The sequence below is a fragment of the Rattus norvegicus genome, chromosome X (genome assembly GCF_036323735.1).
Source record: "Rattus norvegicus strain BN/NHsdMcwi chromosome X, GRCr8, whole genome shotgun sequence".
Lineage (NCBI taxonomy): Eukaryota > Metazoa > Chordata > Mammalia > Rodentia > Muridae > Rattus > Rattus norvegicus.
The window spans coordinates 116,363,519-116,376,899 of NC_086039.1; the positions used below are offsets into that span (position 1 = coordinate 116,363,519).

Consider the following 13,381-nt stretch of genomic DNA (forward strand, 5'->3'; position numbering starts at 1 on the left):
TAATTCCAGGAAAAGAGCTGGATGACATTTCCACAAAGCCTATTTGTGTCATAAGTTGGATCCCTGGAACCCATGTGGTGGAATTGGTCCTGAAAGGTGACCTCTGACCTCCACACATACACACACTAAGCAAAAAAAAATGTTTAAAATTTTTAGAAAAGAATCTTCTGGTATATGTGCTTAACTATTTTTATCTCTCTCACTCGGTACTGCCAATGGAACCCAGGACCAGGCATATACTAGGCAAGATCCCTGCAACTGTGCCACATATTGGACCCCTAATACATATGCTTTGTCAGCTGAAAATTTGTCACTTGGTTTAGGATGTAATATATTAAGCTAAAATCACTCCCTTTATAGATAGATGGATGGTCTTTAAACTACACATTTGCATCCTAACTGTGCCTTGTGCTGTTCTCTGACATACAGGATTCAAGCCCTAACATGCATGTCTTTTGTCTTTTCCCTCTGTCATTCCAATCCGATGATTTTGCCCCCTGGAATACAGATTCCCAGAGTTTAAAGTAAACCAGAATTATCTAGGTTCCATAACACGGCATGGATTTGGGATCTTTATCCCAGTAGATATGACTTAGTATGCTTGCAAAAGGAAACTCTCAGGAATCCCATTTTGAATAAGTAATCAAAAGTGATAAGCAAAACCAGGACTCTTTAGAAATGGTGTCTGGTTTAACTATTCAAAGTAAAGCTAAAATCAGGTCACCCTTGAAAACAAAAGGCTGTGGGATTCTTCAGTGGTCCCGCTGTGTTGCCTTGAGTGACAGTACACACTGAGAAATGAATACTATTCGTTGCAATAAAATGGCAACCTTTCAACTGTCCTGCCCCACCTCTGCAAAAAGACTTCAGAATCGCTCTCTCTCTCTCCACACTGCCCTGTTTATACCTGCTCCTACTTTAATACCCTACACTGCCAAGTGTGTTTGAAGAATGTTCAAAATGAACAAAGTGCAGTTGTAGCTATACCTGCAGTTGTGAATTGCATTCACAATTAAAAGGTAAATGGTGAATTGTGAATTGCACTCACAATTATAAGGGTACTAAAGCAAGCAAAAAAAAAGTCTGCCCTGCATTGGAACAGAATTGTTAAGTATATAAATTACACGTGGAACAAATTCAATAGCCTTGGATTACACAAAATAGAAAAAATAAATTTCAAAAACCAATACTAAGCAAGGACGTCTAAGAGACTGGCCACATAATCTGGGAAAATAATTGCAGCAAGCAAGCAAGCTGAAAGACAGTTTAAAGGACTAAAATACATTTAGAAGTCAGAAAGGAACAGAGCGAAGGAAAGAGCCAAGGCAAACGTGCTTGAGTTAAGTCAAATTTTTAAATGTTTAAATGGTTTTTTTTTTCAACTTTAATGCATACATTTAAAGGAAGACAGTTTGGTGGGCTGGAGACAAGGTTCACTGGTTAAGGGAACTTCCAGCCCTTCCACAGAAGCAGCCTGAGAGCTTATAACCAGCTTTTAGTCCAGTTCCAAGGAACCCTAAACTCACTTCTGACCCCCATGGACATGAAGAATACACATAATGTACATAAAAACATGAAGGCAAAACACTCATATAAAAATTAATTACTTGATTCATTTTTTAAAAGTAAATTAAACAAGAAGTTTTGTGGGGGAGGTGACTCTTTAATTCTAGTAGTTAGTGGAGGTTGAGGCAGGAGGGCTCCCTGGCATACATAATGACTTGTGGGCAACTTGTGAGTCAGACACAGCTTCAAAGTGAAAGGCTGAAGAAAAACAACAATAACAACAGCAATAATAATAATATTAAATAAGGAATGAGGTAAGAAGAACAACAGTCGAAAAAGCCAGAACCCTTGACAATATTAATGATACTCTCCTATGCTAGGCAGGAACTTGGCCTAACTGTCCTCTGAGAGGCTTCATCCAGCAGACAGTGGAAAAAGATGCAGAGACCCATAGCCAAACATCAGGCAGAGCTCAAGAGTCTTATGGAAGAGTCCAGAATAGAACTGAGAAAGTTGCAGGGGTCAAGAACACCATAGGAGGACTCTACAGGATCAAATAACCTTGGTCCATCAGGCTCACAGAAACTGAACCATGAACCAAAGAGCATGCGGAGGCTGGACCTAGGCTCCCTATAAATTTGTAGCAGTTGTGCAGCTTGGTCTTCAGGTGAGTGCCAAACACTGAAGCAGGGGACTGTCTGTGACTCTGTTGCCTCCCATTGGATCCCCCTTTCCCTACCTAGACTGCCTGGTTGGACCTCAGCAGGAGAGGATGTTCCTAGTCCTGCTGGGACTAGATGTTCCAGGGTAGGGAGGTACCCAAGGGGATCTTCCTCTTCCAGAGAGAGTAATGGGATTTGTAAGACCAGGACAGGGAGAAAAAGAGGAGGGGAGGGTCTGAGATTGGGATGTAATGTGGATAAAAAAAATATGAAAAAAAGACAAACTGTCAAAGCTAGGCAATGATGGTACAATAGCTGGTGGGGGTGGTGCACACCTTTTAGCCCAGTACTCAGGAGGCAGAGGCAAGTGGATTTTTGTGAGTTTGAGGAGAGCCTGATCTACTGAGTGAGTTCAGAGAAGCCAGGGCTGCTACCAGAGAAAAATTATTCCAAAAGGAAGAAAGGAAGGAATGAAGGAACAAAGGAACAAAGGAACAAAACAAAGGTTAAATATTTTTAAACCCCAGCGATATGTACCATTTTGTCATAAAATGTAAATAATTGTTTGAGAGACAAGTAGATGGATTGCTAGTAAATGACCAAATTGATACAAACAAAATTTTAATTGTTTAAAATTTTCTAAGCCTAGGCACATTGACAGACACCTGTAATCTCTGAACTGAGGAAGCCATGGCAGGAAGATCAACCTAAGTTTGAGACTATCCTGAGCTATACAATGAGTTCCAGGCAATCCAGAGGTACAAAATGATACCACATCTCCCAGAAGAAACATAGATAATTAGATAGATAAATAGATAGATAGATAGATAGATAGATAGATTTAATTATTTATAGATTTAAGAAATATTAAATTCTTATAATTTTAATCACACATTTGGACCTAGTAAGTTTCTCTCTAGGATTATAATGTAATAAAAATAATGAACAATTCAGACAATGGACTTAGTACAGAAATATTAAGGGGTGATATGGAATCAAACAATGTTTAGGAAATATTTGCTCCATGGTATATCCACACATGAAAATGACGTATAGAAATTTGAATTTATATTTTTTTTACTTTATTAAAATACTGAGTTTATTTCACATGTATATTTGTCTCCCTACCATTTCCACATCTGACCACCACTACTACTATGTCCTATCATAACATTCCATACATACTTAAAACCAAGTTAAGGGTGGAGTTCCATCCTTGAAAACTAAACAGGCATTTTAGACAACACATTCTTGGCAATTGAACCTGGACAACATTTATCAAACACAGTAGGGAAAGTTCTCACGTTGCATTATAAAAAGGACAGCCAGATAGCAACTATTACAGAAATGAAGTAAGACAGAATTATTTCAAACTGTTTAAACCATTTTCTTAAAGAGACTTCCTCCACTGCCAGAGATCTTCAATAGCCTCCTGGTCAGTCATCCGGAAACAATTCTTCACATAATTAATGAACTTGGCTTCCACTTTGGGAAGAGAACCACCTTTTTCTATACTTGCTTGCATTTTTGCCTTAATGTCTTCTACAGAGCTAGGTCCTTTGGGTGTTTTGGGAGTTTTTTCCTGTTTTTTGAAGGACTCTTGACACTTTGACCTTGGTGTTGATGGTTTTAAATCTTTCCCATTTTGGTTTGACTTTTGTGCATTTTTGGCTGGGGTATCTCGTACAGATTTCTTCACTGGAACCTTTTCTTCAGTTTCCTCTTCATCAAAATCATCATAATCTTCATCTTCATCATCCTCAGCATCTTCATCATCCTCATCATCATCTTCATCAAGTTTTTTTTTTTTTGGTTCTTTTTTTTTTCGGAGCTGGGGACCGAACCCAGGGCCTTGCGCTTCCTAGGCAAGCGCTCTGCCACTGAGCTAAATCCCCAACCCCTAAGTTTGTTTTTTTTTTATTAACTTGAGTATTTCTTATTTACATTTCGAGTGTTATTCCCTTTCCCGGTTTCGGGGCAAACATCCCCCTAATCCCTCCCCCTCCCCTTCCCTCCCCCAATTGCCACCCTCCCCCCAACAATCACGTTCAGTCTTAGCAGGACCCAGGGCTTCCCCTTACACTGATGATCTTACTAGGATATTCAATGCTACCTATGAGGTCAGAGTCCAGGGTCAGTCCATGTATAGTCTTTAGGTAGTGGCTTAGTCCCTGGAAGCTCTGGTTGCTTGGCATTGTTGTTCATATGGGGTCTCGAGCCCCTTCAAGCTCTTCCAGTTCTTTCTCTAATTCCTTCAACGGGGGTCCTGTTCTCAGATGTTGAACATTTCTTTAGGTGTTTCTCAGCCATTCGGCATTCCTCAGCTGTGAATTCTTTGTTTAGCTCTGAACCCCATTTTTAATAGGGTTATTTGACTCCCTGTGGTATAACTTCTTGAGTACTTTGTATATTTTGGATATAAGGCCTCTATCTGTTGTAGGATTGGTAAAGATCTTTTCCCAATCTGTTGGTTGCCGTTTTGTCCTAGCCACAGTGTCCTTTGCCTTACAGAAGCTTTGCAGTTTTATGAGATCCCATTTGTCGATTCTTGATCAATGGCATAAGCCATTGGTGTTTTGTTCAGGAAATTTTTTCCAGTGCCCATGTGTTCCAGATGCTTCCCTAGTGTTTCTTCTATTAGTCTGAGTGTATCTGGTTTGATGTGGAGATCCTTGATCCACTTGGACTTAAGCTTTGTACAGGGTGATAAGCATGGATCGATCTGCATTCTTCTACATGTTGACCTCCAGTTGAACCAGCACCATTTGCTGAAAATGCTATCTTTTTTCCATTGGATGGTTTTGGCTCCTTTGTCAAAAATCAAGTGAGCATAGGTGTGTGGGTTCATTTCTGGGTCTTCAATTCTATTCCACTGGTCTATCTGTCTGTCTCTGTACCAATACCATGCAGTTTTTATCACTATTGCTCTGTAATACTGCTTGAGTTCAGGGATAGTGATTCCCCCTGAAGTCCTTTTATTGTTGAGGATAGTTTTAGCTATCCTAGGTTTTTTGTTATTCCAGATGAATTTGCAAATTGTTCTGTCTAACTCTTTGAAGAATTGGATTGGTATTTTGAGGGGGATTGCATTGAATCTGTAGATCGCTTTTGGTAAAATGGCCATTTTTACTATGTTAATCCTGCCAATCCATGAGCACATCTTCATCAAGTTTTACTCTTTTCTGTGGGACTTTGTTACGACCTCCGGGAGCAGATCTCTTTCCAGATATGCCTAACAGTTTTACATCTTCCTCATCTTCATCTTCTGACTCTGCATCTTCCTCTACAGCTACTAGGTGCTGTCCACTTATGTGCACAGGCCCAGAACCACACTTCAACCTCAAGACCACAGGTGGTGTAATTTCGAAGCCCCCAAGGGAAACTGTTGGTTGTACAGACATTTTCAAAGTTGCCAGTGTTACTTTAATTGGGCTGCCTTCATAGTTCATTGCTTCTGCCTCTATGATGTGCAACTCATCTTTTGCCCTTGCTCCTAAACTGACCGTTCTTAATGATAACTGGTGCTCATTTTCATCATTATCAACTTTAAAGTGACAATCTTTGTCAGCCTTTAGTTCACAACCGAAAAGGTAGTTCTGAGGCCTAAGAGGGCTCATGTCCATGTCCATCGAGTCTTCCATGAGGTGGAGGCGCGCACTTCAGTGTGCGAGAAGCCGGACGGAAAACAACTGCCTACTGTTCCGCAGAACAGACACGCACGACAGAATCACGCCAAGGCTTGAATTTATATTTTAAAGCATATAGTAGCACTTAAAAATGTTTAAGAGCAGGCATGTAATTTAGTTGGTAGGGGCCTTACAAAGCATGAGGGAAGCCCTGGGTTTCACAAGAAGGTGTGCTAGCAGTATAGCTAATATTTCTAATAATATATTTACTTGGGAGGAGTAATGAGGAGGATAAGGAGTTGGAGGATATCCTTGGCTCCATAGTGAGTTTGAGTCTAGCATGTAATACATGACACAGTGTTTCAAATGTAAGGAAATTTTGACACAGGGTCTCATGTATCCCAGGGTCATGTCAACTGTTTACATAGCTGAAGCTGGCCTTGAACTCCTGATTCTCCTGCCTCCATCTCCCAAGTACTAGAACTAGAGATGTGCACCACCACACTATACTCTAAAATATCTGTCTGTCTGATCTGTCTGTCTGTCTGTCTGTCTGTCTATCTATCTATCTATCTATTATATGACCCCAATTATATTTAAAAACAATTGTATAACATTATAAAAGGTATAAATAAGGTGTCACAGTACTAACCGTTGTCACCTCTATGTGTTGAGATTTTTATCTTCCTTTTTGGTGCTATCATGCTACCAACTCTACACAAGGACCATACGTTGCTTTCATAATCAGAAAGGGCAATAAAATAGTTCAAAAGTCCTTCTCAAAATGTATCATGCAAAGTGAAAAGTAGTTAACTTATTTAATTTATAGTTTGCAAGTGACAAAGAGCACTCAGAATTTGTCTCTGTAGGAGAGACTTTTGGAATGCCAGTGACTTTACACTTGCAAGACAAATGCTTCTCTGTCTCCCTAACTTAAAAAGAAGAAAAAGGAGGAAAGTCAACAGTCTCTAGGAAGAAATGTCTGACGTGAAAGAAAACAATTATAAGGGAAAGGGAAATAAAGAAATTTACCAATGATACTTAGTCTACTTGCAGTTTAGTTTAGGACTCAAGATCAAAACATCTCTCCCTGTAAAGACTGTTCCAAAGACTGATCCACACAAGCAACACTGTTAGTATTTATGACCTCTCATATTTTTAGAGGGGTGGAGGCTGAAGATGAAATTCTAGCCCTCAGAAATGCTAAATGAGTACTTAATATTTCTGCAGGAAAGTTTTTTTTTCTGTTAAATTTGACTAACAGACATTTTAGGCTATAATCACATCAGAAATTCCGGCTTTCCTCCTTGTAGTCTGATGGTTACAAAAGGATTAGTTTTTAAAATATATTTTTTAATCACTTTTCTTGCTTGCTTCCTTAATTTGGTTTCAGAAAAGGGTCTCTCTATGTAGCCTAGTCTCGCCTGTAACTGGAAACCTTGCTTCCACCTCCCAAAAACAGGATTACAGACCAGTGCCTCCAGCTCTGGTGGGTGAAGAGCTAATTTTGATGATCAAAAAACTGAAAATGGGCAGGAAAGATGGATCAGCCTTAAAATTAGGCTCACAACCAAAAATATAAAACACTGAAAAGGAAGATGGTCTATATTAAGTTTCTTGCACCACTCCATCAAAGACCATCTTTGCAATAGAAAATACCAGAAAGTTCTAGTCATATGGATGTAAGGTTTTACATAGATAATGGTTCATAGATAACCAAATTAAAAAAAGAAAAATTCTAATAATCCTTTTGCTTGCTGTCTTGGGTTTTTACTGCTGTGCACAGACACCATGATCAAGGAAACTCTTATAAAGGACAACATTTAATTGGGGCTGGCTTACAGGTTCAGAGGTTCAGTCCATTATCATCAAGGTGTGAGTACGGCAGCATCAAGGCAGGCATAGTGCAGGAGGAGCTGAGAGTTCTATATCTTCACCTGAAGGCTCTTACCAGAATACTGACTTCCAGGCAGCTGAAATGAGGGTCTTAAAGCCCACACCCATCAACACACCTACTCCAACAAGGCCACGCCTACTTCAACAGGGCCACACCTTCTAATTGTGCCACTCCCTGAGCCAAGAATATGCAAACCATAACACTCGCTGAATGCTCAACTAGAACCCAAACTGCTTCATATTAAAATAAACGTGGTAAGTATCCCCTAAGCAAACAAATCTTAAACAGGTTATTACAAAAAGCTTCAGTGCCAGCCTGGGATACCATGAGACATTGCTCCCCTCTGCTCCATAAGAAGGAGGGGGAAGGGGAGGAGAAAAAGGCGGGGAGAAAGGAGGGAGAAAGATGAAACCGAGATTTTCTCCCAGTCCTATTTTGACCATTCCCATACTCAAAGGGACAGATTTGACTAAATGAGTTTAAGTCTCCATATTTTTTTTTTGGTTCCTTTTTTCGGAGCTGGGGACCGAACCCAGGGCCTTGCGCTTCCTAGGCAAGCGCTCTACCACTGAGCTAAATCCCCAACCCCAAGTCTCCATATTTTTAAAGATGTTCTGATTTGTGTATGTGTTGGGGGGATCTCTGTGTAAGTGTATGCCATGTGTCTTTTCATACCCTTAGAAGCCTTAGAAGGCGAAGGGTTGGGGTTATTTTGTAGCTGTGGTTACAGGGGGCTATGAACAAGGCAGTGTGGCTGCTGGGAAGTGGACTTGGGTAATCTAGCAACAAGTGCCCTTAACCTCTGAGCCATCTCTCCAGCTTCAATTACCCACATCTAAAAGTATAAGCAAAGGACATGGAGGATGGATAGAGTGCTTCACTAAAATGTTGCAGACTCTGGGTTTTAGAGAAATGCACATAAACACACTGAGAGTGTGCAGGATAAGACAGAGAATGTGAAGAGGCTTGGAAGTGGAGATAGCAAGGTTACTTAAAGAACAGGGACATGAGCCCTAAAGACAGTTATTGGTCTACTTAAATACAACTGACTTTTATTACCCATGCTGCAAATACACCGAAGGAAGGTCTTAAATATTTCATGGTTTAGGGCTGGAGATACAGCTCAGTTGAGAGAGTGCTTGCCTCGTACTCACAAATCCCTTAAAACCCCCAGAAACCCATAAACCAGGCGATGGCACACGCCTATAGTCCCAGCACTCAGGCAGGAGGATCAGGAGCTCAAGGTCATTCTTGACTACATAAAAAATTCAAGAATACCCCTGTGTGCATGACACTCTATCTCAAAAAGAATAAAAAGATTTCCTAGTTTAGTGAGAACAGATGAGTTACTGTTTGCTATTTTAAAAAGCTTAATCAAAATACTACATTTTGTTTTCTTTTCTAAGACAGAATCTCACTAAGCAGCCATGGCTGGTCTGAAAAAACAGCGTGTAGACCCAGCCGTCTTTGAGCTCCCCTAAATGCTGTAATTACAAGCCTGTACCATTCATGAACCATCATACCGTAGCTTGAAATTCTGCAGCCTAGTACAATTCTCGTAGACAAGTCAACTCAGTCTTATTCATTTCTATAGTCATAAGGTGACTTTCTCAAAGTCACAAAGATAGTAAATGTACTAAGTGACCAAAACAAGTGTTAAGTTCTGACTCTCAATCTGGGGAACTAGCATGTAGTAGATCCTGGGTTTTAGACTTAGCACTGCAAAAATCTTCTGACTCTCATGAATACACCCTTCTCACCTGACAAAGATTGAGGTAGGTACACAATTATATTTGGGAAATGACTATGGTTAAGCTGGGATAATATATAAGCGAATATGGGGGCTGGGTTGGATGAGAAGTGGCATCAGAAAAATCTATGGATATATGTATGATATTTTACATGTCTGACCAATTGGGTTTTGTTTAAGAAAAGGAGAACTAATTCCTTTTGTGTATGAGCCTTTCCAAGAAGATCCAGAAGGAAGTCCAACAACCTTTTAAAGTTTAAACAAACTTATGACCCTTAATAATTGATGATAGAAAAACAAATAACCCAGGAATTCCAATTGATTTTTCAGTTCAGCCAATTTTGTTTACTAAAATTAATTTAAAACATGGATCAGATACCGAAACCCAAGCAACGATAAGAGGACAGCTTTCAGAAGCAAACAGGACATGAGTGCCAAGTTCAGGAAACAGGCTCCACCGTGTATCATAGCTGTATTCTTTATGGGTAAGTCATGTTCTCGAAGTCTTAGACAAGGTGCCAGAATCTGCATAGAATGTGAAAAGTTGTTACTTACATAATGGAATCTCACTGACTGATCTGGCAGGGTGCTGAGGTTACAAAGAAAAAGCGAACTTTTTTTTTTTTCCTCAGAAAAGATCCAGTTGTTAAGCAGGACAGCCCCATAGTCCTTTTCATGGATTGTGTGTTCAGCCTCAGGACTGTAAGTGAAATGATGTGTCTTAAAGATCACGGAGGAAAATGTGCTTGTGTGGAGATTTTAAAATGTTGATTTTTGATTTGTTGACAGCTAAGCAAACATTTAGTTGCCATGGAGAATCCAACCACTGAGATTACTTTAAGAGTTACTTAGAAATAACTGAAAACAGAAATTACAAATAGGACAATATCATTTAGTATAATTTTTAAGTTGGAAACCCTACTAATAAAAAGTGTGCATATTTTGAATTTATATAAGACTTTGTGCTTTCTTGAATGTTATAAATTATGTATCAATTTTCTCTTCAAACACAAAACTTGCGTTTCTAATTATGAATAAAATCCTTGAAGGCATTTGGAAAAATTACAGTACTCTGAATAAATATTCAATGAGCCCAATTTTCGAGATGCTGAGAACTTCCAAACATACAGAGGATCTCTATACTTGACAAGCATAAGGCTTAGAGGTAAAAGTGGAGGTCAACCGGTAGAGCACTGAGTTCAAAATCCACTACCACATAAAACTGTCTGTGTTAATACACACCTGCAATATTCGTGCCTCCAAAGGCAGCAGCAGAAAGATCAGAAATTCAATGTCATCCTTGGCTACAGAACAAGCATGAAGCCAGCCTCCAAATGGGAAACCCTGCCTCCAAAAATACATTAATATCATATTAAGGAAGTTACTGATTTGTTTCTGAAAAATACTTAGGTAATTCAAAGTGAAAAATGAGCCATGGAAAAAAACCTTTAGAATTCTAAGTCATTTCTGGTATGCTTTTAACTGTTAATATTACTATTTTAAACATGTGAGCCAAATTTAAAAACAAGAATTCTAGATAACAATTGAGCTATTCTAGATTTACACACCTTAGGAAACTCTAATACATGATCATGTCGCTGGGAGCTAGGAAAGGCTGGACATCCATCCTATTAAGAATTTAAAGAAACCCTGAATACCAGGGATACAGTTCAGGATGGAGTGGGTGTCTAGAATGCTAGGGGCCCTGTGTCTGGAATGCTAGGGGCCCTGTGATCCAGAATACTGTTGCTCCTGTGTTTGTAAATAACAAAGTACTGCCAATCCTCAGCAATCCCTTACCTAGCTTCTCTCCTCAAGGATTTTTGAGGTTTACAGTAACCCAGCGTTACTGTCAATTTAAAGAGCAGCATGTGCTTCACTCAAGGTTTTAAAAAGAGAGGGGCAGGTGATGTACTTTACTTGGTAAAATGCTTGCCTAGCAAACAAGGCACCTTTGTTGTTCCCCCGACCCCTGAACCAGCAAAAAATGTAATAGTGTGGTTGAATAGAGTTTAGAGACACCCTGAGATACAACATTGTCTTGTCTCCCAGGCTGCTTGTTTGGTTTAGTTTTGGAAACATTGTGTCCTTGTGTTGCTTGGCTATGCTCCCCTGGACTGGATTAGGATTAAAGGAAAGTGCCACCCATGACTGACACCTTGCTCAGAATTGACTGAGAGAAAAGGCCTGGCTTCACACTTAACAAACAAGAGAGGGTTTTATGTATTCAAAGATAAGGTGAGCAAGACAGGAGAAATAAAGTAAGAAAGCGAGTTAAGCCTTCCCATTGTGTGGAACAATTACCTGACTAGCTATCTCTTTACAGACCCTGAATTCCTTTAAACAAAGTGAATAATTTACTCCAGCCTCCTTAGGAAACTCACATAGTCCATTGCAGAATCATCAGGAGAGAGCAGACTCAAAAAATGGTGCTAAAAAGTTCTTTGCAGGGTGTGATATATCTGCGGGGAAGCTTCCTCAACCCTAACAAATCATCAACTCTCCCTCTTCCCCCTGAGGGCTTCTTCAGCTTTTCTTGGATCTACCTTGCTTCCACTGATCTTGGGTTAGGTCCTTAAAAGCATACATTTTGCATTTCCTTTGGCAGTTGGTTAGTTTTTTTTTCCCCCTTCAACTTGGCAGAAACCAGGGTCGTTGGGAAAGAAGGAACTTCAGTTGAGAAAGTGCTCCCATCAGATTGGATTGTAGGCAAGTCTGTGAGGACATTTTCTTGATTAATGATTGATGTGGGAAGGCCTAGCCAACTGGGCAGATTGTCCTGAGCGATATAAGAAAGCAGGCTGAGCCAGCCATGGGGAACAAGCCAGTAAGCAGCATTCTTTGGTGGTCTGGCCTCCAGTTCTTGTCTCCAGGTTCCTGCCTTGAGTTCCCTCTGTGACAGACTATGATTAGGATGTGTAAGTTGAAATAAATCCTTTCCTTCCCAAGTTGCTTTTGCTCATGGTGTTTTATTACAATGGAAACTTAACTGGACGTACTTCTCCTGATTTTCTGCCTTTTTGAATTTTATTTTTTTTATTTAAAGAACACCATACATAGGGGCTGGAGAGATGGCTCAGTGGTTAAGACTGCTCTTCCAGAAGATCCAGTTTCAATTCCGAATATCCATATGGTAGCATACATCCCTCTTTAACTCCAGTTGTAGGGGATCTGGAGCCCTTTTCTGACCTTTGCAGCCACAAGGCATACACATAGTATATAGACACATGCATGTAGTCTCTTGGAGAGGTCTGACCAACAACTATCTCAGAGGGAGGTTTTCCATGCCTGGCACTGGGGATATTTTAAATAGTGTAGGGTTCCTGAGGTGGAACATTATCATCTCATGTGGCTTAATTACATTCAATTTAACTTATAGTTATATGTATATATAATTTCTCAGTAGTCTGGAGTAAATATGTATATTTATATAAGCTTGTAAAATATTATATTTCACTATGGGCTTTTCCAAACATCTTAATTTTATCTCATTCTTCTTCTTTCTACCCATGATACCTTCCTTCCCTCCTCCCTAAAGTATTCCCTCCCAGTTAGTCTTCTTTTGTCCTTCATACCACCTGTGTGCTACTACCCACCCAAACCCCATGTAGAGCTCTGCCCCCATCCCATGGTCTCTGCTTTCCTAATTATGCGATTCCTTCAGAGGGAGGATCCACAGGTGAGAGAGAACACACAGCATTTGTATGTCTTGATCTGTGTTACCATGGGTTAACTTGCTCAGTACAAAATTTTTCAGTTCCATTCAAATGCAAGTTTCACAAGTTCATTTTTCTGTTTAGCTGAATAGGGTACATGCATGACAATTCCCTTAGCCATTCATCAGTTGAAGGACAATCGGCTTGTTTTCATTTCCTGGTTATTGTGAATAGAAACAGCCGTAAGTATGCCTAAACAAGTACATCTGTTGAAAGCTATCGAC

General features: G+C 39.9%; 1 pseudogene; it reads right to left on the bottom strand.

The window, feature by feature from the left end:
- Positions 1-3,239: 3,239 nt before the first annotated feature.
- On the bottom strand, positions 3,240-5,918 carry Npm1-ps9 (nucleophosmin 1, pseudogene 9; annotated as a pseudogene).
- Between the last annotated feature and the right edge of the window lie 7,463 nt (positions 5,919-13,381).